Source organism: Phyllobates terribilis, unplaced genomic scaffold (assembly GCF_046119375.1).
Source record: "Phyllobates terribilis strain yellow unplaced genomic scaffold, ASM4611937v1 Scaffold_2__4_contigs__length_985480577, whole genome shotgun sequence".
Classification (NCBI taxonomy): domain Eukaryota; kingdom Metazoa; phylum Chordata; class Amphibia; order Anura; family Dendrobatidae; genus Phyllobates; species Phyllobates terribilis.
In genome coordinates, this window is record NW_027362762.1 from 479782064 (window position 1) to 479805393 (window position 23330).

Genomic DNA, 23330 nt, shown 5'->3' on the forward strand with positions numbered 1-23330 from the left:
CCTGAAGAGCCACCACGACTTGTGGTGAGAGGCAGAGTTGTGTTTGAGGATGCAGTTGTTGACGTGCTTCCAGTACTACGTCTCTGTCCAGGAAGGCGCAACCTGACCTCGTCGTCACTAGCATCTTCCTCCACCTCCTCTGCTGACCTCATCTCTTGGCTGACTGTGGGTTGACAGTAAGTGGGATCTCCGACCTCATCATCATCACCCTGTGCGTTATCACACCCGTCGTCCTCAGAGCCAACCTGTTCCTGCCCTGACAAAAAACTAAAGTTGTCGCTCCAATCAGGTATTTGAGTCTTATCATCGTCTTCCTCATTGTCTCCACCAACAGGAGTTACAGTTTGGGAATGAGGGTCTACATTATGGTCAGAACCTTCTGCGTCTGGTCCTGGATCCGACTCATAAAGATTCTGGGCATCAGTGCAGATCATTTCCTCGTCTGGATTCACAGAAGCGCTGGAGTCGACCTCTGATTCCCAGGCTATAGTATGAGTAAACAGCTCTGCAGACTCAACCATCTGTTCTACCTCACACTCAGACGGGCAGCTGGAGATTTGGGAGCTGTGAGGAAGCAAGTGCGATTTGGGTGACACCTTTGAGGACTGGAGTATTTGTGATGTTGAAGTTGATGTGGAGGAGAGCCCACTTAAAGGAGCACTTGATATCCGTTGAAGCACCTGCTGTTTTTGTGCCTCATCTGGAATTTGTAGCGATTGGCGTGGCCGTAAGAAAGGGATCTTATCACATTGTCCGCTAAAAGAAGTAGACATTTTAGTTTGGCTGGAAGATGGTCTTTCTTCTGCACCTACCCCACGGACACAACCTTTTTTCCCCTTCCCAACACGCCTATTCCCCTTTCCACCAGCAGCAGGCCTTTTTCCACTCATTTTGGTGGTTAACTAATTCACAACTCTGGAGTTGTTTGCACAAAAAAACAATGGATGGTAACCGAGCAGAGCTGAGTGGCCAAACTGTGGTATTAGGCCAAAACTATTGGCTGGGTTAGATGCAGAAAAAAATTATTTTTAATTTGCAACCTGATGGAGGTCAGTATAGATGGAATAATAGACCAAGTCCCACACACCGCTAGAAGCCCAAATATTTTTTCAGAGCTAGATGCAGAAAATTTTTTTATTCAATTTGCAACCTGATGGAGGTCAGTATAGATGGACTAATAGACCAAGTCCCACACACTGCTAGAAGCCCAAATATTTTTTCAGAGCTAGATGCAGAAAAAAATTATTTTTAATTTGCAACCTGATGGAGGTCAGTATAGATGGACTAATAGACCAAGTCCCACACACTGCTAGAAGCCCAAATATTTTTTCAGAGCTAGATGCAGAAAAAAATTATTTTTAATTTGCAACCTGATGTAGGTCAGTATAGATGGACTAATAGACCAAGTCCCACACACTGCTAGAAGCCCAAATATTTTTTCAGAGCTAGATGCAGAAAAAAATTATTTTTAATTTGCAACCTGATGGAGGTCAGTATAGATGGACTAATAGACCAAGTCCCACACACCGCTAGAAGCCCAAATATTTTTTCAGAGCTAGATGCAGAAAATTTTTTTATTCAATTTGCAACCTGATGGAGGTCAGTATAGATGGACTAATAGACCAAGTCCCACACACTGCTAGAAGCCCAAATATTTTTTCAGAGCTAGATGCAGAAAAAAATTATTTTTAATTTGCAACCTGATGGAGGTCAGTATAGATGGACTAATAGACCAAGTCCCACACACTGCTAGAAGCCCAAATATTTTTTCAGAGCTAGATGCAGAAAAAAATTATTTTTAATTTGCAACCTGATGTAGGTCAGTATAGATGGACTAATAGACCAAGTCCCACACACTGCTAGAAGCCCAAATATTTTTTCAGAGCTAGATGCAGAAAAAAATTATTTTTAATTTGCAACCTGATGGAGGTCAGTATAGATGGACTAATAGACCAAGTCCCACACACCGCTAGAAGCCCAAATATTTTTTCAGAGCTAGATGCAGAAAAAAATTATTTTTAATTTGCAACCTGATGTAGGTCAGTATAGATGGACTAATAGACCAAGTCCCACACACTGCTAGAAGCCCAAATATTTTTTCAGAGCTAGATGCAGAAAAAAATTATTTTTAATTTGCAACCTGATGGAGGTCAGTATAGATGGACTAATAGACCAAGTCCCACACACCGCTAGAAGCCCAAATATTTTTTCAGAGCTAGATGCAGAAAAAAATTATTTTTAATTTGCAACCTGATGGAGGTCAGTATAGATGGACTAATAGACCAAGTCCCACACACTGCTAGAAGCCCAAATATTTTTTCAGAGCTAGATGCAGAAAAAAATTATTTTTAATTTGCAACCTGATGTAGGTCAGTATAGATGGACTAATAGACCAAGTCCCACACACTGCTAGAAGCCCAAATATTTTTTCAGAGCTAGATGCAGAAAAAAATTATTTTTAATTTGCAACCTGATGGAGGTCAGTATAGATGGACTAATAGACCAAGTCCCACACACCGCTAGAAGCCCAAATATTTTTTCAGAGCTAGATGCAGAAAAAAATTATTTTTAATTTGCAACCTGATGTAGGTCAGTATAGATGGACTAATAGACCAAGTCCCACACACTGCTAGAAGCCCAAATATTTTTTCAGAGCTAGATGCAGAAAAAAATTATTTTTAATTTGCAACCTGATGGAGGTCAGTATAGATGGACTAATAGACCAAGTCCCACACACCGCTAGAAGCCCAAATATTTTTTCAGAGCTAGATGCAGAAAAAAATTATTTTTAATTTGCAACCTGATGGAGGTCAGTATAGATGGACTAATAGACCAAGTCCCACACACTGCTAGAAGCCCAAATATTTTTTCAGAGCTAGATGCAGAAAAAAATTATTTTTAATTTGCAACCTGATGGAGGTCAGTATAGATGGACTAATAGACCAAGTCCCACACACCGCTAGAAGCCCAAATATTTTTTCAGAGCTAGATGCAGAAAAAAATTATTTTTAATTTGCAACCTGATGTAGGTCAGTATAGATGGACTAATAGACCAAGTCCCACACACTGCTAGAAGCCCAAATATTTTTTCAGAGCTAGATGCAGAAAAAAAATATTTTTAATTTGCAACCTGATGGAGGTCAGTATAGATGGACTAATAGACCAAGTCCCACACACCGCTAGAAGCCCAAATATTTTTTCAGAGCTAGATGCAGAAAAAAATTATTTTTAATTTGCAACCTGATGGAGGTCAGTATAGATGGACTAATAGACCAAGTCCCACACACCGCTAGAAGCCCAAATATTTTTTCAGAGCTAGATGCAGAAAAAAATTATATTCAGTTTGCAACCTGATGGAGGTCAGTATAGATGGACTAATAGAATGATGCTATGCCCAAAAGATTTTACTTCACTAGGTGCAGTAAAAAAATTGGTATTCTATACACAGGTGTTATATCTTGCAACACAGATAGGCTACTCCACTGACTAACACACTCTGCAATAGGCCAAAAAGGATTAGCTTTGCTAGATTCAGCCAAATGCTGTGAAAAAAACTTGCACAGCACTGGCACAGACCTGCCTGGCAAAAACTGATAGGAACTCATGTAACCTAGTCCTGAAAAGGACTGCAATTACAATTAGTCTTTACTCCCACAATCTATCTATTTAAGAGCACAGACCTCCCTGATAAAAGTCGTAGGAAATGCTGTAACCTAGTCCTTAAAAGGACTGCAATCACAACTATTCCCTACTCCCAAGCTATCTGTATATTTGTGCGAAAATTGGCTTGAAATTAACAAGGTATAGCGCACACAGCAACAGCGGTGCCGTCTAACACGCAGCTGCAGCAGTGAGAAAATGGTGGCGACGGGGAAAATGGCTTGGTCTTATAGGGCAAGGACATGTGACATACACTGCCAATCACACATGCCCTTGCTTGTGTGAAAAAAAGCAGTTCGCTCCGTGTGTGCGCTGCTGATAGGCTGACAGATTGCACCTCCCCACTGTAAATGCGGGAAAGAGAAAAAAAAATGGAGATCTTCATTGTTCCTGCAGAGATCCATCCCCTGCCCCTCCCCCCGCCCCGCTGTACACTCAAACTGCGTATTAACATAAATTTTCATCATTACTGAGAAAAAATCCAGTTATGATTTTGGTGCACGAACAGTTATCGAACATAACCTCGAACAGCCGAATTTTTCTCAAATTGTTCGTGTTCGCCGACCGGCTCGAACACCGCCCAAAACAGCTCGAATTTGAGATTGGCGAACAGTTCGAGTAGAACAACGCTCATCTCTAATTACAATGCTGAATGAAGGGTGAGTTCAACACATTTATTCAGTATCCGGTACAAATGATGTTCTTTAAGCCTCATTCAAATGTCTGATTTTTACATGTACAAGAAAAATGGACCAGTTATTCTGATCACAGTTTGATCAGAGTGTGGTCCGAGTGTCATCCAATTTTTTCATTTGTGAAGAAATTTAAAAAAAAATGTCACCTTCTCCATTCTGACAGTCAGAGAAAATCACACTGGCACTCAGTTGTCATCTGAGTGTGGTCCGATTTTTTCACAGACCCATTGACTTGTTTTGCCAATTTTGATCCAACCATCGGATAAAAATTGGACATGCCTCTGCGCCTTTCCGCAAATCACGGACATATGAATGTCACTATCACTATCTGTAAAGTCCTTTGGAAATGAATGGCGCTATAAAAGTGAGTAAAATAATAATAGGATTATAGGTGAATGTTACTAACGATTCTCAGAAATGTAGATATGGGAGATAAGGTAGTGAGCGATCATGGAGTTCCTGTTGCTCATCACGATGAGCAATTCCAAGGACACAACAGTCAGCCTCTCCCTGTAACATACAATTAACTAACTACAGCAACTGCAGATAAAATGCACTTTAGTGACCCTTTATATGATCATGTTGACTGCAGCAGGATGAAGAGATTCCTACAGAATCATTTTGTCAGGTTCTGACCCTTATATAAAATTACGACTTGTGAAACGGCTAAAAAATGAAGAAATATACATAAATCATTCGTCAGTGATTATCTCTTTTTTCCCCCCTATTAGATGCGTTTTGTCTTGAAAATCTGTTATGTTACGTGTAAGTGGTTTTACAAAATGTATGCAGGCATAGCAGAAAAAAAAAAGATAAATAAATAATACAAATGTCAATTCTGACTGATTTATGAAGAGAAAGGCAAACTTTTAAAATGTAGACCCTCTAAATGTGCAAATATTTTTAAATTAGATAATCTGCTGACACTATTACATATAAATACATATAAGTAAAAAAAAATGAGACACCCAGCACGGAAAGTAATGCATTGCCAATAAGTAAGGTGAATTATTCATAGATATTATGGAACATACGGTAGAAGTGCATCCACTGCATGATGTAATAGTCATCTCTTTTTGGGCTGGCTCACACTAGCATGCGAGAGAATCGGGACGATTATGCTAACGACACTCAGTGTCATCTGATTCTTTCGCATGATTTCTCCATCTTCTCCATTGTCTCTGTCCACGACAATTGGACTGGACTCGGATGACATCTGAGCGCAGTCCGATGTATCACATGCACACATAGACTTGTACAGGTGCGCATGATCCGATCACCAGATGCACCCGCAGGATGCTGCGATAGTTTTCTCATGCTGAATCGGCATGAGAATATAATTGCAAATCTGCACTGCCCCACAGAATAACACTGGGTCGACTTCTATCCGAGAAAACATCGGATAGCACTCGTCCCTGTTATATGGCAGTGTGAACGAACCCTTTAGCTAATAGGTAAAACATAGAATTGGTACATGTTTTCTCACCTTTTATAAATATCTAAGAGTATCAGAGCCTACAGCTCCATTCCTGCAGTCAAGAAGTGGAACCTTGCCGGATACCCCAAACAACCCCATCCAAGTTAATCGTAAAGAATGTTCCCTTGTTTTGCATGTGTAATATGACAATACTAATTTATTTAATTAATCTGTTTAACTTGTAATTCCCAACAGATTCTTTCCGGTGATTGGGGTCCATCTATACCCGTAAAAATCTGATTGAACTCAGATCTATCAAAGCATGATGGCTTCCATTGTGAACAGAAGCCATGACTATAGATGTGAACAGAGCCTAATGTAATAGGAAACAAGGTCAAAACCTAAAAAGTAACAGCAGTTGAAACACAGTCACAAATAAACATCCATATCTGTGAGATACTTGCTTATAGAATACTGTGATTGCTGGAGGCAATATCTAATGAAAGGTTATTATGGCCTTTACAGTATATTGATAAAAAATATCTGAGACCATACTGTATCTAGCTTCAAGAAAGCACCCGAAGTGTCCAACATCGGGAATTTAAAAAAACGTATCTATTTCATCCTTCATAACAAAAAAAAATATCCAGTGGGCATGACAAATAACAAAAGAGTGCTGACGTGTTCCAAGCATTGCTCGTGCTCGTAATCATAGCATGCTATGCTAATGAAATACATAGTTATTTAATTCCCCATGCTGCATGCTTCATATGTTATAACGGGAAGAGTTTGAAACATGTCGGCACTCTTTAAAATGTTATCTATGATGCCCCCTGGTTCCTTTTTTAATGAAATAAATAAATAGTTATTTTTTAATTCCCTATGCTGGAAAGTTTGGATGATTTCTTGAATTTAGCACTCATCTGAACTAAGGGTGTAGTCTAAGGAAGAATTTACAATTTTGGATAAGGGTGAGTCAATGCAAACTTTTCCATTTATTGTTTCTAACTATTTGCTTTTGTGCTCTTCAAAATTGGCAATCATTATAGTTATGCTTTTGGACTGCGTTACATCTGCATGGACCTAAACCTATGTTTCTGACAGTTCTTGGAAGCCTTGAGGTTTTTTGGAACTAGTAATGGGTTCCCAAAAACACAGAAGTCAAAGGACGGTAAACTGTTTCATATTGTCCAACCAAGAATATCGCTCAATCGCTCAACAAGAACCATTAGGACGCTTTGCCTGCACTACCCCAACAGCATTCTTCTATCAGGAAAAGACGTAAAAGTTCTCTGGGAAGAGAAAACATTTTTAGGTGTTTCCCAATAGTAAGAAAGTTGGGAATCACTGACCAAAAATTTCAGCACTCAGGGAATTTGTTGATATCTGTGGACCAGACCTTCAGTCCAAATATCTTTAGAACTTGTACCTCAACTGTTGTTTAAGAACTACATGGCGGATGTAGCAGAACATCAAACTAATTATCAAATGCTGGATTGCAATCACAATTCCACAAAACTAATTAGTATACAGTTTAGAAGAGAGGCATATCAAAAGAGGGGCATAATGGGGCCACCAGGGCATGTGTCCTGGGTGCTGGAAGATTGGCTAAGAAGCTACTTTGTCTTAGACAGGTTATTTAGCTATAGGACGAGTGCAACAAACTGAGCCTCCATGTAAAAGAAAAGCTAGCTTCAGCCCTGCCATATCTACCATATTTCTACCACATCTTACCAGGTAGGAAAGCTTCAGAGTGCTTTCCCTTCTGATGACAAGCTGTAGTTTATTGATTTTTAGAATTTTAAGTTATATTTTCATAGTATATGCATCAACCAGTCACTACATTAAAATCACTTGCCTAATATTGTGTAGGAGCCACTTGTGCTGCCAAAACATGGAGTGCCAAACACCTCTGAAGGGGTTGTGTGTTATCTGGCACCAAGACATTAGCAACAGATTCTTTAAGTTCTGTAAGTTGCCAGGCGGGGACTCTATGGCCCTATGGATCTGGGGAATTTGGAGGCCAAATCAATACCTTGAATTTTGTATCATGTTCCTAAACATTTTTTACTGTGTGGCAGGGTGCATTTTCCCTCTGATAGACGCCACTGCCATTAGGCAATACCGTTGTCATAAAGAAATGTACTTGGTTTGCAAGAATGTTTAGATAAGTGGTCCATGTTAAAGAAGCATCCACATAACCAACAATGAAGCATTTATACATGGTCATTGCCAAGAGCACCACATTGTTTCTACCTGCATGACTTCTTTGTATAGTGCCATTCTCCCAGGTAAGCGACGCAAAAGAAAATGTGATTAATCTAGTTAAGCCACCTTGTTCTGCTGTATTATGGTTAAGTTTTGAACATCGCGTGCCTATTATAGGCATTTTTGCCAGTGGACAGGTTTTGTCATAGCAAACTGGCATCTCTGTGACTATTAAAGGGAATCTGTCAGTAGGATCATCCCTCCTAGGCCATCTATATGGGCATGTAGATCATAGGTAGCCGAATAAAATGATACCTTGCTACCTGCAATCCAATGTCTTATTCCAGAGAAATCCACCTTTTTGTTATATGTAATTGAGCTTTCCAGCCTATTGGCCGAACACTGATCTGCATGAGAATCTGGAGTCAGCATTAAATATTTTGCCCTTTATCAAAGTTGATAAGAATCATATGCTTTCTCCTTTTCCTGCTTCCAAAACATCAACTTCAAAAACTGATTATTTACTTGCTACCTAATAGATAATTAATGGCTGATAAGTTTACCTTGTTATTTATAAAATTAAGTGTAGAAAAAAATGGTCAAGGCAACCAATCAAATTGTTGCTATTATTATGCAAATATTATTTCATATTAATATATACATTAATTTTTGTTCAAAATAACTGATGTATGGATAATGCTTTGATACTATCTCAAACATTATTTTCCCTGAGAAAAGTTCCTACAAAGTCAGATAAGAAACTAAAAAGATCTCTTCAATATTTTAAGCAATAATCTTCGTCAAGCTTATACCAAAGAGAATTTTTTTTGTTATACTGACATTAAGGCTGCAAAAAAAACAACCAGAATAGAACCCCACTTTAGGATGATTGTAACATGCTGTGGTAAAGCGACTTGCTCTGCTCTCCGGAGGCAGACACAGGACACACGGTTAGAGTAAAACTTCCTGCGGGTTTATTATGCGGGTTTATTAAGTCTTTAGCAACACCAGTCCTCCGGTGTTGCTCTCTGGCTTCCGCCCAACACAGCCTGGAGACTTCCCTCTCCAGGCCACACACTACACAGAGCAAACTATTGACTGAGTATTTAACCCGGCTCAGCCACACACTGAGGGAGGTTGGGGAATGGCCTCCCACCCTCTTTGCCATTCCCATAAAACCACACGCTTTAAGAGAGTTAACCCCCAGCATATAACATGCTGGCAGAAATTTAGTAGGTTTCAGTTTACACAGGAGAGCAACCTGAGTGACACATACCAGGGGTGGATTAAGAGTAGAAAGGGCCCTGGGCAGTTTAGAAGGCGCGGGCCCCCCCCCCCACACACACACCTGATGTATCACGTGACATGTTACATGATCCCCTGTGATAGATCATGTGATAGTTCACGTGAAATTAATTTGGCACAATATTAATTATAATAATTTTTTTTAGGCTGTGTGCCCACTATGCGTTTTTTAAGCGTTTCCGCAGCGGCAATTCCGCTGCACAAACGCTTAAAAATGCTTGGTAGAAGGTCTGCCATGTTGCCCAATGATAATCCGCATGTGCTGTGCACATGCTGCGGAAATTTCCGCTGCGGATTATCATTGCAGAAAAATCCGCAGCACTACCAATTATTTTGCGGAAGCGCAGCGCTTTCGCCGCCATTGACTTGCATTGGAATACATGGAATCCGCATCACTGCATCTGTACATGCGAAATCCATGCGTTTCAATGTGCGGATGGTACCCGGGTTTGGAGAAGAGGAGACTCTCCTCCAGACCCGGGCACCATAGAACCTGTAAAAAAAGAATAAAATAAAAAATAAATATTATACTTACCTTCTGATGGCCCCCGGTGTCTTTATCCGATGCGTCCTGGCTTGCCGGCAGTTCGCGATGGTCTGAAAAGGACCTGCTGTGACGTCATTTAGTCATGTGACGGGTCACGCGACTGCTGACGTCGGCAGGCCATCAGAAGGTAATTATGTATTTATTTTTTACCATTCTTTTACGGTCACACTATATAAATCCATGCCGGTTGCATGGATTTATATAGTGTAACCAAGTTGTCAAGCACTTTCCAAGTGATGCTAAAATCGCTTGGAAAGCACTTGTCAACCCGCATGCAGAAATGCATGTGAAGAACGCTTCACTTCAGCAAGTCCCTGGCAGGAAAAACGCATGTACAATCCGCATGTACAATCCACATGCGTTTTTTCTGCCAGGGAGATGCAGAAACGCTCAAAAAAAATCCGGAGCATTTCTGCATCGTTGGCAGATAGCCTTACATTAATTGTATGACTCAATATTGAGCACATGTAGCCATCTATACACAGCAGGAGGCCGCACGTAGCCATCTATACACAGCAGGAGGCCACACGTAGCCATCTATACACAGCAGGAGGCCGCACGTAGCCATCTATACACAGCGGGAGGCCGCACGTAGCCATCTATACACAGCGGGAGGCCGCACGTAGCCATCTATACACAGCGGGAGGCCGCACGTAGCCATCTATACACAGCGGGAGGCTGCACGTAGCCATCTATACACAGCGGGTGGCCGCACGTAGCCATCTATACACAGCGGGTGGCCGCACGTAGCCATCTATACACAGCGGGAGGCCGCACGGCGCCATCTATACACAGCGGGAGGCCACACGGCACCATCTATACACAGCGGGAGGCCGCACGGCGCCATCTATACACAGCGGGAGGCCGCACGGCGCCACCTATACACAGCGGAAGGCTGCACGGCGCCATCTATACACAGCAGGAGGACGCACGGCGCCACCTATACACAACAGGAGGCCGCACGGCACCACCTATACACAGCGGGAGGCCGCACGGCACCATCTATACACAGCAGGAGGCCGCACGGCGCCATCTATACACAGCAGGAGACCGCACGGCGCCATCTATACACAGCAGGAGGCCGCACGTAGCCATCTATACACAGCAGGAGGCCGCACGGCGCCACCTATACACAGCGGAAGGCCGCACGGCGCCATCTATACACAGCAGGAGGCCGCACGGCACCATCTATACGCAGCGGGAGGCTGCACGGCGCCATCTATACACAGCGGGAGGCCGCACAGCGCCCCCTCAGAGACAGCAGGAGTCCGTACGGCGCCATCTATACTCAGCAGGAGGCCGCACGCAGTCACGCACGCACACAAACACATACAGACATATACATGCATAAACACATTTGAAACACAAAAATACATATAAACAGACATCACACAATGATATCTGCCTGCACACACACACACACACATACATAAATATACACACACACACACACACTCACCATCCCCCGGCTCGGCTCCAGTCCTCCTGGCTCCTGCTCCTCTCCGGTGGTAAGTAGCAGTGCAGGCCGGGTGCGCACTGCGTGACGTCACAGCTAGGAGACACGGCCGTGCACAGGGCCGTGTCTCCTAGCAGTGACACGGCCGGGCCAGCATAGGGAAGTTAACTACTGCAGTGCTGGCCCGGCCGAAGAAGAAGCAGCGGCAGTGCGCCGCTGCTGGGGGAGCTGTCCGGGGGCACCCGCCCGCCACTGTCTGCCGGTATGTGCCGCGGCGCCGCACATATAATGAGGACAATCTGGCCAGACACCCCGGAGCCCCAGGCCCCCTGGAGGTTCGGGGCCCCGGGCAGTAGCCCAGATCGTCCTCATTATAATCCGCCTATGACACATACCTCCCCTCGTATATCATATCAGTGACTCCGTCACAATGCATATTGATTTCTTGATTTCGTTCTTTATAAATAATGGCTAAACAAATCGTAAATTATTGTAAAAGATTGAACTAGCATCTACATGCATAACTAATCTTTATGTACTATGCAATAATTCCAGGTGTGGCTTACATTGCCAACTTAGGCCAGTTTATTGACATATAAAAGTCACAAAGGTTGAGATTTTTCCCATTTTATGCCAGTATTATCACTTATCCGAAAAGTGTTCAAAGGTTAGTGGGAGGGGAATGGATAATTTAGTCTAATTTATGCCAGAATGTGGTGTTAATTATAGCAGATATCTACTCCAGGTTGAAAATGTAGATTCTGATTCTGGCATATGAGCAGCCCAAACGAGCAGCCAACTTCAATAAGAGGTGCCGTTTAAAGGGGTTGTCCGGTCTAAATTGATAAGTCTGCAGTCACTCTGCGTCACTTTGGAATCCCCCCAGCGCACGCACTGTGTGAAACAAGGATTCACTGGTTTCTGAGCCGGCAACAATGGTGATGTATGCGTTATGCATACTCCTGGGCAGAACCTGTATAGTTGGTGGGGCCTTGCTCCATACACGTATAGAGCGAGGTCCCGCCCTGTGTAGTGATGCAGCCATTCAGTGGGTGCCGACTCGCTCAATATAAGTGTATGGAGCGAGGCCTCGCCTACTAGAAAAGCTCTGGCCGGGAGTATACTGTACATATCGCATACATCACCGCCATTCCCGGCCCAGAAACCGCCGAATCCTCGCAGCGCACAATGTGTGAGCTGGGGAAAATCATAAGTCTTCAGTCACACAGAGTGACTCAGACTTTTCATTTTAGACAAGACAACCCCTTTAATGAATTTGGTTCATCTTACTCCAGAAGACTTTTTTTCAAGACTAAAGTAAGAAATGCTAGTCTTGATGAATCAGTTTGTTTTTTCCCCTTATGTCACTTCCATGTCTGAAGGCAAGAGATATGCTTATAAGGCTTTGTTCATATTATGTGCACACACTTACGAGTCCTAGTAATCAATGATAACAGCAGTCCCTCCATCCACCTGGGCTAATAAACTGCTTTCATCCTCTGTACAGTAGAGGTAGAAAACTGTCAATGAGAGACGTGTGGGCAGGGTTACCCTTATCTCATGAATAATTCCAGCAATGCAAAAGATAATTAGAAGTTTTATGAAAATGGTTGCAAAAAAATAATACGGTGCGGGAAGTAGGGTCAGATAGGTCAGCATAAATCTTGGGACAAACTTCCCTTAATATCACGGTGTCCAGTTGCAATATCAGATCCTAAGAGTAGTTTATCTTGAGGACCCAACTATGCAATAATACAGTGGATTAGAATGGTTTTCAATTTGTGTTTTAAGTGCTACTGATACATGAGAATAATTCCTTGTAATGTGAATTTTGGCGCCATTCACACTGCCATTCAGTGCCCCCAGCAAGGATTTTTGACTAGATTTCTGTCACCTTTGTCTGGATATATGGCTAGCATACAGTGACTTCAAAATGGCAAAAACCTCTATAACAATGTAATATAAAGAAATTCTGATAAATCTCACTTTTTAAATAAGGCAAATCTGATTTCCATCATGGTAATTTAATGTGATTCCTGTCGAAAAAATCCTTAGATCCCCTTAGATATCTGTCTGACGCCTCTCAACCAGACAAATCAGAACTCACACTTTGCACTGATGAGGGGCAGTACCCCGAAACACAGTGTCTGCAAATTGAGTTTCTGGTTCTGGCTTATATCCTAAGTCATGTGATAAGGCTCGTTAAAGGGTCATTACTGACTTTTAGGATTGTTACTTCCTGTAGGTGGCACTAGAGTTCTGGTCCTCTTCCTCTCTAAAGAGACAATTGATGAAAAACAAAACTCGAATTGAAAGCAAGAACTGAAAGTCTCTTGGCTGGCTACAAGCTGTCTTACTTTCAAAAGGCGGTGCTACTAGGTATTAACCATGAAAAAAGGAGAACAACCGAACATATAGTCCAAAAGTCACACAGAGAAGAATAACAGAACAATTATATGAATGAAAAAAATGCTTTTATTGAATAAAACAAATGGTACACCATACATAAAAAAGAGACATGTATGCAGGACCTGCTATATTAATTAATTCATCATTTAGGCAATGAAATATAGCAGGTCCTGCATACATGTCTCTTTTTTATGTATGGTGTACCATTTGTTTTATTCAATAAAAGCATTTTTTTCATTCATATAATTGTTCTGTTATTCTCTGTGTGACTTTTGGACTATATGTTCGGTTGTTCTCCTTTTTTCATGTATTTATACCGAATGGTCTGCCATTCTATGGTCCTCGTGCTGATCTCCACAAATTAAACTGTATGTGGAGACTTGATTTCAATACATTTTTGTATAGTTTTCTAGTGGTTTACTCTTTTTTCCTCTAGGTATTAACCATGCAGGGTGCCCAAACTTTTGCATCAGTCTATTTTCCTTTTTGTAATTTTTAAAATGTAAAAGATGAAAATATACTTTTTTTTGCCTAAAATACAAAGGAAATATTGTCATCTTTAACTTTAGCCCTGTTAGAGATCATTTCATCTTCTACTTGCTTAACTGTTCACAATAACAGTAATTTTGACCAGGGGTGCCCAAACTTTTACATGCCACTGTGTACTGCAAAATGTGTGTATAAAACAGATATGTTTGTGCTTGATCTATTTTTGATATTTAGGGACTTGGTGGGTATGTACTATTACTGGTGAAGTGCAGTTTCCTAAAGAGGCATGAAGGATGTATTCTAAAATGAGAAGTTAGAGACTTAAGTCCACCATACTTATGAGTTTAGCCAACCACATCTCAGCTGGATCTTCCATACACAAGAGTGCTTGTTTGGCTGAGCACTCTTGGGTCTTCTATGAAAGAGCTGTCGCCAGACATGTCTGACAGCGGTTTATCTCAGGGAGAACAAATAGATTGGCACTATGAATCGGACATGCCAGTGTCAGCCGAACCCTTTGATATAGGCCATTGCAACCGACATTATTCTAATGTGTACAGGGGTCTTTACACCCCAATTCGTGTAGGTATTTTCACCAGTTTTCTGGTGTAAAACACTTTCAAACGTTGCTAAATTTTTGGTCAACTAAACGTTGCACAAAAAATTTTCAGACTCTGGCATCCTTTCTTCAATCTCTGACAGCCTTCCAAATAAGCCAAGCATGGGTGGGGTACACCTAATAACAGCCATCTAACTCATTACAATTTATGCCACTGTAGTGGTGTAAATTTGCCAGAAATGTACTCCAGTTCCCAACTGGAGTAACATTTTTGGCGGTGGTGCATGGCAGTTGTAAAATGTGCCTAATTCATTAGGTGGCATGCACCTCTTAGTGAATTAGGCACATCTCACTCCAGCTGTCCCATTCATTAACCACCCCTTTACAGCCTGTGACGTATTAGTACGCACAGGCTGTAATCCCCCGGTTCAGTGAGGGCTCCGGCAGTGAGCCCGCACTGAACCGAGCACATGTCAGCTGATTATTACAGCTGACATGTGCCCGCAACAGCCGCGGGTGGAATCGCGATCCACCCGCAGCTGTTAACATGTTAAATGCCGCTGTCAATCTCTGACAGAGGCATTTAACTCGCGCTTCCGGGAAGCGCGTCCTAAGCCCCGCCCATCGGCGACCCCGTCACGTGATCGCGGGTCATCGATGGGTGGGCATGACAACCCAGGGTCTGCAGCAGACGCCTGTGGTTGTCATGAGCTGGTCGCTATGAGAGCCACCTAGTGGTCGGCGCTCATAGCACAGGACCATTTCTGCTACATACAGGTGATCTGTTGATCATCTGTATGTAGCAGAGGCGATTGGACAGTTGCTGCTTCTAGTCTCCTATGGAGACAATAGAAGCAAGCAAAAAGTGAAAGAAAAAGTTTTTAAAAATATAAAAAAAATTAAAAAAAATATAAAAGTTTAAGTCACCCCCCTTTCGCCCCATTCAAAATAAAATAATAATAAAAAAAACCTACGTACACATATTTGGTATCACCGAGTTCAGAATCGCCTGATCTATCAATATAAAAAAAGAATTAATCTGATTGGTAAACGGCGTAACGAGAAAAAAATTCTAATCACCAGAATTACGTTTTTAGGTTGCCGCAAAATTGCAATAAAATGCAATAACGGGCGATCAAAACATCAGATCTACCCCAAAATGTTATCAAGAAAAACATCAGCCCGGTGCACAAAAAATAAGCCCTCATCCAGCCCCAGATCCTGAAAATGGAGATGCTACAGGTCTTAGAAAATGACGCTATTTTTTTTTTTTTTTTTTACCAAACTTTGGAATTTTTTTTCACCACTTAAATAAAAAAGAACCTATACATGTTTGGTGTCTACGAACTCGTAATGACCTGTAGAATAAGAATGGCAGGTTAGTTTTAGCATTCAGTGAACGTGGTAAAAAAAATAAATAAAAAAATACTGTGGTATTGCACTTTTTTTGCAATTTCACCGCACTTGGAATTTTTTTCCCATTTTCCCGTACATGATATGGTAAAACTAGTAATGGCGTTGAAAAGTACAACTCGTCCCGCAAAAAATAAGCCCTCACATGGCCATATTGACCAAAAAATAAAAACGGTATGGCTCTGGAAACAAGGGGAGCAAAAAACGAAAATGCAAAAACGCAAAATCCCAGGGTTGCGAAAGGCTTAAGTTTAATATGCAAAACAACAATCTTAATGAATCAGGCACTCAATATCTTTTTAGGACATTTTTTTGCATAATTTTAAGGTTAGGGTCACATTACCATTTTCTCTCCATCAGAGAAAATCGGTCCGATTTTGATAATCACACTCTGATCAGAGTGGTATCCGATTTTCTCCACCTTCTCCATTATGTGAATCCGTGAAAATCAAACCGCACTCAAATGTCATCTGAGTGCGGACCGATTTTTTTCACAGACACATAGACATGAATGGGCGAGTGCCATCCGATTCTCGGAGGCAAATTGTGCATGCTGCGATTTCTTTTCCTATGACCACATGGTGAACAGCCCTATAGAATAACATGGGTATGAGTGATATCCATCAAAACCATGGATAGCACTTGTCCGATTAAAACAGTCACCTGTACAAGCCCTTAGAATTATTTGCCTCTTTTTCAGTTATGCCTAATTCTTCTTTTAATTTCCGTCTTTTTAAAACACATTTTATATGTGTTTGCCTATTGTAATTCATGTTAGGTAGGTGTCACGCAAGGTGAGGGAAGGAACAAGTGTACAACGATGGGAAGTGGGGGAGGGGAGCCCAATAACTAGGGAAAGGGGGAGTGGAGACCCTAGGCAGATCTAATATCACCCTGACTACCCTATCGTCCCTATATAGGTTCTGCACCTATCACCGAGCAGGAAATCTAATCCCTGAAAGTCCCTAGAGCTAGGTCCTAAGTAGGGAGGGGACGGGGTGAACACTTGTCAGGCCCCACTGTAGCTAAAGACAACAAGATAAACAAACAAAGGGAATACACTTAGCTTGAGAAGACACCAGAGAGAAAACGCCAACTGTCCTCCAAGGGAAGTCCAAGAAGAAACTAGCCAACTACTAGTACTGATCTAATATCACCCTGACTACCCTATCGTCCCTATATAGGTTCTGCACCTATCACCGAGCAGGAAATCTAATCCCTGAAAGTCCCTAGAGCTAGGTCCTAAGAAGGGAGGGGACGGGGTGAACACTTGTCAGGCCCCACTGTAACTAAAGACAACAAGATAAACAAACAAAGGGAATACACTTAGCTTGAGAAGACACCAGAGAGAAAACGCCAACTGTCCTCCAAGGGAAGTCCAAGAAGAAACTAGCCAACTACTAGTACTCAAGGCATGGACAGAGGAGCATAGAGCTATCACCGGCGACTCTCTGGAGACACTGAGAGTTTTTAACTACCAAGCAAGGGTGTGTCAATCAACAGCAGAAGGTGGAGTTCTCTGCTGGGTCCTAAAGGAAGAAGGATGTCACTACACTACAGAGATGAGAGGATCAAGAAGGCATCTGCAATGCCAAGTGCAGTGACCTTCTGCAGCCGGATCCAGAGCGACTGTCTGTCAAACTTGATACACTCGTGACAGTAGGGTTTGGAGTTTCAATATGTTTTTGGCTGACTTCTTACTTTTTAAAAAGTTGCAAAATTTGGAGTAAATGTACTCTAGTTTTCACCTGGAGTCATTTCATGTACGCCAATTATTTTGGTGCAAACTTTGCACCATTTAGCTAAATGTGTGTGTTTTTGAGCTACAATGTCACAAAACTGGTTAAAGAAAAAAATAAACACCATTATTAACTTTGTGCAAAATTTGAAGAATTTGGTGTAAAAAATTGCAATGAATACCACAAGACAAAAAAGAAAAGTGACTTTAAAAAAATTGCAATTGATGAATTGGGGTCTTAGAGCTAGTGCCCACACACCATTTTAGCATTGGGAACTTTATTGTTTGCGCCATACCTGTTAAAGTTTACCTGTCAAGCTAAATTCACTAGAAAAATAAAACCTTAGAAGTTTTAATCTTCAAGATATGAGAAAACTTGTGCTTGCTTTGCTGCGTCCACATTATGGATACATCAAACACGTGTACTTTATGAAACCTCTGTGGAATATGACCTGTGTTATAGCTATTCACTTCCCATTTGTTGTTTGGACTCGGCACAAAATCCGAATAGGTTAATGATTCATAATCACCAGCTTGAATTTGCAGTGCATAGTGGTAATAGCTCCTGGCAGATATGTTGAGACATTCCACTTGTATATTAACTTCTCACCTTATTTCCAGCCAATAGAACTCAACTGTAAATTATCTTTATTCGATAACATTTCAGTGACTGTGAGGAAAACATCGGTTAGACGATCTGCAACGTACCAGTTAATCTTCTAACTACACAATTTGTTTCATCTCAAAAACCTGAGTGATTTAGAAAGACATAGAGCATTACCTGCTGATGTCCAGTAACCTGTATTTCAGGATTCAGACATGGGACACCTACGTCTCCAGAAGAATATACTGGAATACATTAAGTACGGTATGCAATTGTATATATTGCTGCAATAACCTAAACATATAGCCCAGAGCTTTTCAGATTCCATGGAACCGTTCACATCATTTTGGAGCAAGCCACCAGTGACAGATCAAATCCACCCCACATTACTGGGCCAAAAACTGAGAGGCAGAAGCAATATGTAATCTTTTCTATATAGTTATCCTCAAGGATAATTATAATGGACAGTCCCACATTTTAAAGACTTTTTACGTGGAAATACATACTGTTTTCTTAGTATCGGCCAAGAGTCAAAATATATTAATTTCACAGTTGACTCATTCCCCGAGTGACTATATAAGTAACCAAGACTACTCACAAATTATAAAATGGTTGCATGTAACCCTTATTGAGGTAAATGAAGTGAGGGATGGTTCCGTGAGTCATCATTGTGCAAGAGAAAAGAGTTTGACACCTCATACAAAGATTGCCCAATAAGTTGTAAAGTATCTCTATGATTGTGAAGTTATTGCCTGGTGAGAGAATAGGGAGATATCTTACCAACCATTGGGATAGTGCAAGGGCATGGAGATCTAGCTTTGGCAGTTTTCCTACCCTGTTTTTATTACATTTTATCATAATTCTGGTGGTAAATGAGACTAAAAAAAAAGCTTTGATTAAGGTTGATGAAGTTTTTAATCTCACCTAACCTAGTGTTCATATGTACAAGTGCATTTTGAATTCCATCAATATTGTGTGCCAATGGTTGAGCCATCTTGGGCCCTGATTCATCAAAGTGTTTTCACCAGATTTCTGGGGTGAAACACTTTGGAAAGTTTCAAAATTTTTGTGTAACTTTGAGTTACGACTTTTGGCGTTTCCACGCTAGTCCCGGTCAGATCTGCCAAAGTGAGAAGAGCATGGGCTGGACGGGGCGTGGCAATGTCTGCCAGACAAATTCTTCAAAAGTTTTAATATATTAGTGGTGTAACTTACCCCAGATATGTACTCGAGTCTTTGGTGTAATATGTATGGCCAGGTGCACAGAGGCGCACGCATGTGATAAGGTGTACCTAACACCTATGAAACACCAGTCTTAATGAATCATGCTCTTTGTTTGATGGGGTCCGATGGATTTTGGCATAATTGAATCATAAAAGTTCTATAATGTTACTCATAAAAATTCTGTAATGTAGAAGCTCGACATTTGCCAATGTATGTGTTGGTGAGCCATGTACTCTTGTAAGATCGTCCCAAGACAATTTGTGCAACAAAATGCGCGAGGCACATGAGTAATATTTCCAACAAGATTCCATACCAGAAATGTACTGTAATTTTGTAATGCACTTAGTGATTTTCACTGCCCTTTTCCTACATGTGAGCAAGGCTATATTAAGGAAAAGGCAAACTGAGCTTTTGACTAGTGTTTACAATGGATTAGGAATCCTAGTGGCAACCTAAAATCACCATTACCCAATGCTCTGTGGTCATATTATTTAGGAACTGAATTGCTGTATTATGTGAGTTCTTTAAGGGTGTGTTATTTGGATAGTGAACCTTTAAGAGAATCTGACAGCTGATGTGTTTCAGTCTCAAACCCTGCAGCATAGCGTAAAAAAACATAGTATAATAGCCACTGATACTAAGCCGCACGGGAGACTAGTTGGACAGATGGGTCCCTGGCTGCTCCTTTCTGCCCATTGACAGGAAACCGCCGGGGATCTGCCTGTCCGACTAGTCACCATTGCAGCTATTAAACTGTGTTTTCCTCTGAAACGCTGCAGCGCTTCAGAGTTAAACATATATGACTGAGATCATACAGCCAGCGACTGATACATGCTGCCCGTGGATTGGGCAGCATGTATCAGCTGTCAACTTCCGTTTAAAGAAGCAAAATGGATCTAATAGAAAATCTGTTTAGCCACAGACCCCCTGTATGATGTCCATAGTCCCAATTCAGGTCTGTACACAGAGGTTACCTTCATGAGACAATACCTTGAAAGCTTGAAAGCTATTCTCATAATTTGCTGAATCTACAGAGCAATCCTATAGAGATGGCTAAAAATTCAAGGTGTAAGGTAAATAGCCATGATACATTATCTACAGTGTTGTTCAATAGCAGTACTTGGGATCAAAGTACATTTTGTTTTATATCCAAGAGAAATCTTGCTCATAATATATACAGCTACACTCACATCTGCATTTATGAAACCCATATACATACTATCATTTTCTGACTTATTTACTTTAAAGCTCAGTACTGCTTAGTTTGTAAACTCAGCATGAGGGTTAAGTTACTTTAACCGCTCTTAAGAATGCCATTTATAGACTAAAAAACTGTCAGCTGGCAATGATTTTGATTGTACCCATAAGATTTCGTCTTAACCCATAAAGCCTCTCAATTCTTCTGCATATCTTTACTGGGCAACATGTTTTTCATTACGTGGGACCAATTGAGGGGGAAGTTCATATGTGGGAAAACAGCTTGTATAGCAAAGAATATGAAAGTGAACAGTTTGATACTCAAACTACTTGAAAACCACTTCCCCCATAAAAAAAATCATTTGAGAGACAGGGAGCTCTCTCCAAGGGAATATTGACTGACCCCAAAGACATTAAATTGCCAGTGTTCTAGATTTTTCCTGGAAGCCCATTTTGCTCAAATAAAAAATATTCATAAAAGATGATCTATCGTGGGGGTAATCTATGGGGAACATTGAGACCTTTAATCGAGGATATGATTCTTAGAATTGTAGCAGAAGACATATAAATGGGAATGCTCTAAATGTCTAATTTTGTACATCTCTTAATTGTGGGATTTTATTCTCATCCTAAATACATGGCAAAGTCTTTCCATGGCTCTTTCAACAATGACAGGTAATTGTCCTCTAATTTACATGTTTCCACCCATTATCCTTAAAGGGAACCTGTCACATCCTAGTTGCTATCTACACTGCCCCCATAGCGTTGTTAGTGATGCAATGTGCAACACTAACAAGCTTTTTTCATGAAAATCGGTGGTAGTATAATGATGTTTTATTAACGTTTTATATACTTTGTCCTACCTGCTCGTATTCAGTCATAGGGGTATGATTCTCAGACTCAGTCATGGGCGGTCGCCGCGTTCAGTGAGAGCTGGCGCCGTCCATGACATTTGAATACTGCTCCAGGCAAGAGCTAGGTTTGAGGGGCGCATGCGCATTTGCACACGTTGGGCCGCTGGACCGGCGCGTGCGCACTGAGGCTGTGTGATTACCAGCTTCAGTGCGCACACGCTGTCACCTGTGGCTCCCGACGCGTGCGCAGTCAATGTATCTTGTGGTCAATGATGTACCTTCTGTTTAAGGAGGCTTTGCTGTCATCCACTGTACTAAAGGGCACAGTTAAAGGGCTTTTTCGTCGCTACTACTTAAGATAAAGGTAAGCAAATGTTGACTTGGACAGTTAGTCCATTTTTGATTGTGGTGACAGGAGTTGCAGTCAGAGCAGTTCTAAAGGCTCTCCAATACATTGATTAAAATTGGCCAAATCCATCAATTTCAGTGGGACTGGCTCGCCATCTGATGTGAATGAGGGCCACCCAACTTATTCAGCCCTCCTATATACATTGGATTAATGTCAGTTGAATACACTTATATTGAGGGGTTCAGCCAATATTCTGTTTATAGGGGTACTACCATATTATTATTGCGGGAGATCTTGATCGGACTTGTCCGATTTTGGACTGTTGATGGTATTACACTTCCGGACATAAGCTACACGTAGACATGTTTGTCAGCAACTCTCTCATAGAGAACACAGGTGCGTTCAGCCATATAAGCACTCCTGTGTATGGGAGAGCCGGCCAAGATGGCTGTCGGCTGAATGGTCAGCCGAAGCTAACAGCCATCTAACGTGTATCGCAGCCTTTAAACAAGGATTAGGCATTTTTTTAATTTAAAGGGGTTTTCCCATGAACAAAAGTTCATTTTAAAAATTGGCTGTGTCTGAAGGAACATACCACATCTCTTGGCCAGGGGAGGAAGCAAAAGACAATACAGATATTACAGCAGGGGATCGCAGAGGATTCATTTTTGTGAGGTAAAATATTTCACTGCTGTTTTTAAACAACATTTTACATCACAAAATTAATCCTCTGCCTTGTTTAAAACTTTCGGCCAATACTCAGACAAAAGATCTTTCGTTCCTTCAATGTGGCCAGTCTTAACGACTGTATTGGTCAATATAGACTAAAATATGTATGACTGCAACAGGTGTTCAACCATCAACCTGCTTCTATCTAATGTGCATGGTCACCTTTAAGGAAGACAACCATCACTACCCCACGACTTCTTTATGAACATGGATTTTGCTCTCCAGCGCTCATTATAATGACTACAGTTGCAAGTTTTATGACAGAGGGAAAAGATTTTCCAATATTTACTTTAGGTTAGCTTTATTAATAAGATGTTAGATAATAGGTATCTATTAAAGTAAAGGAAATGCACAAATCCATTAAGGTTGTCCTGTCCTGTCTTAAGTCGATCCTTTTTTGTAAAGTCATTTTGCTTATACTTTTTATTGTAGCAGGTGGAATTTAATGTAGTTGTGCTGTGGTATATGATGGGTGGT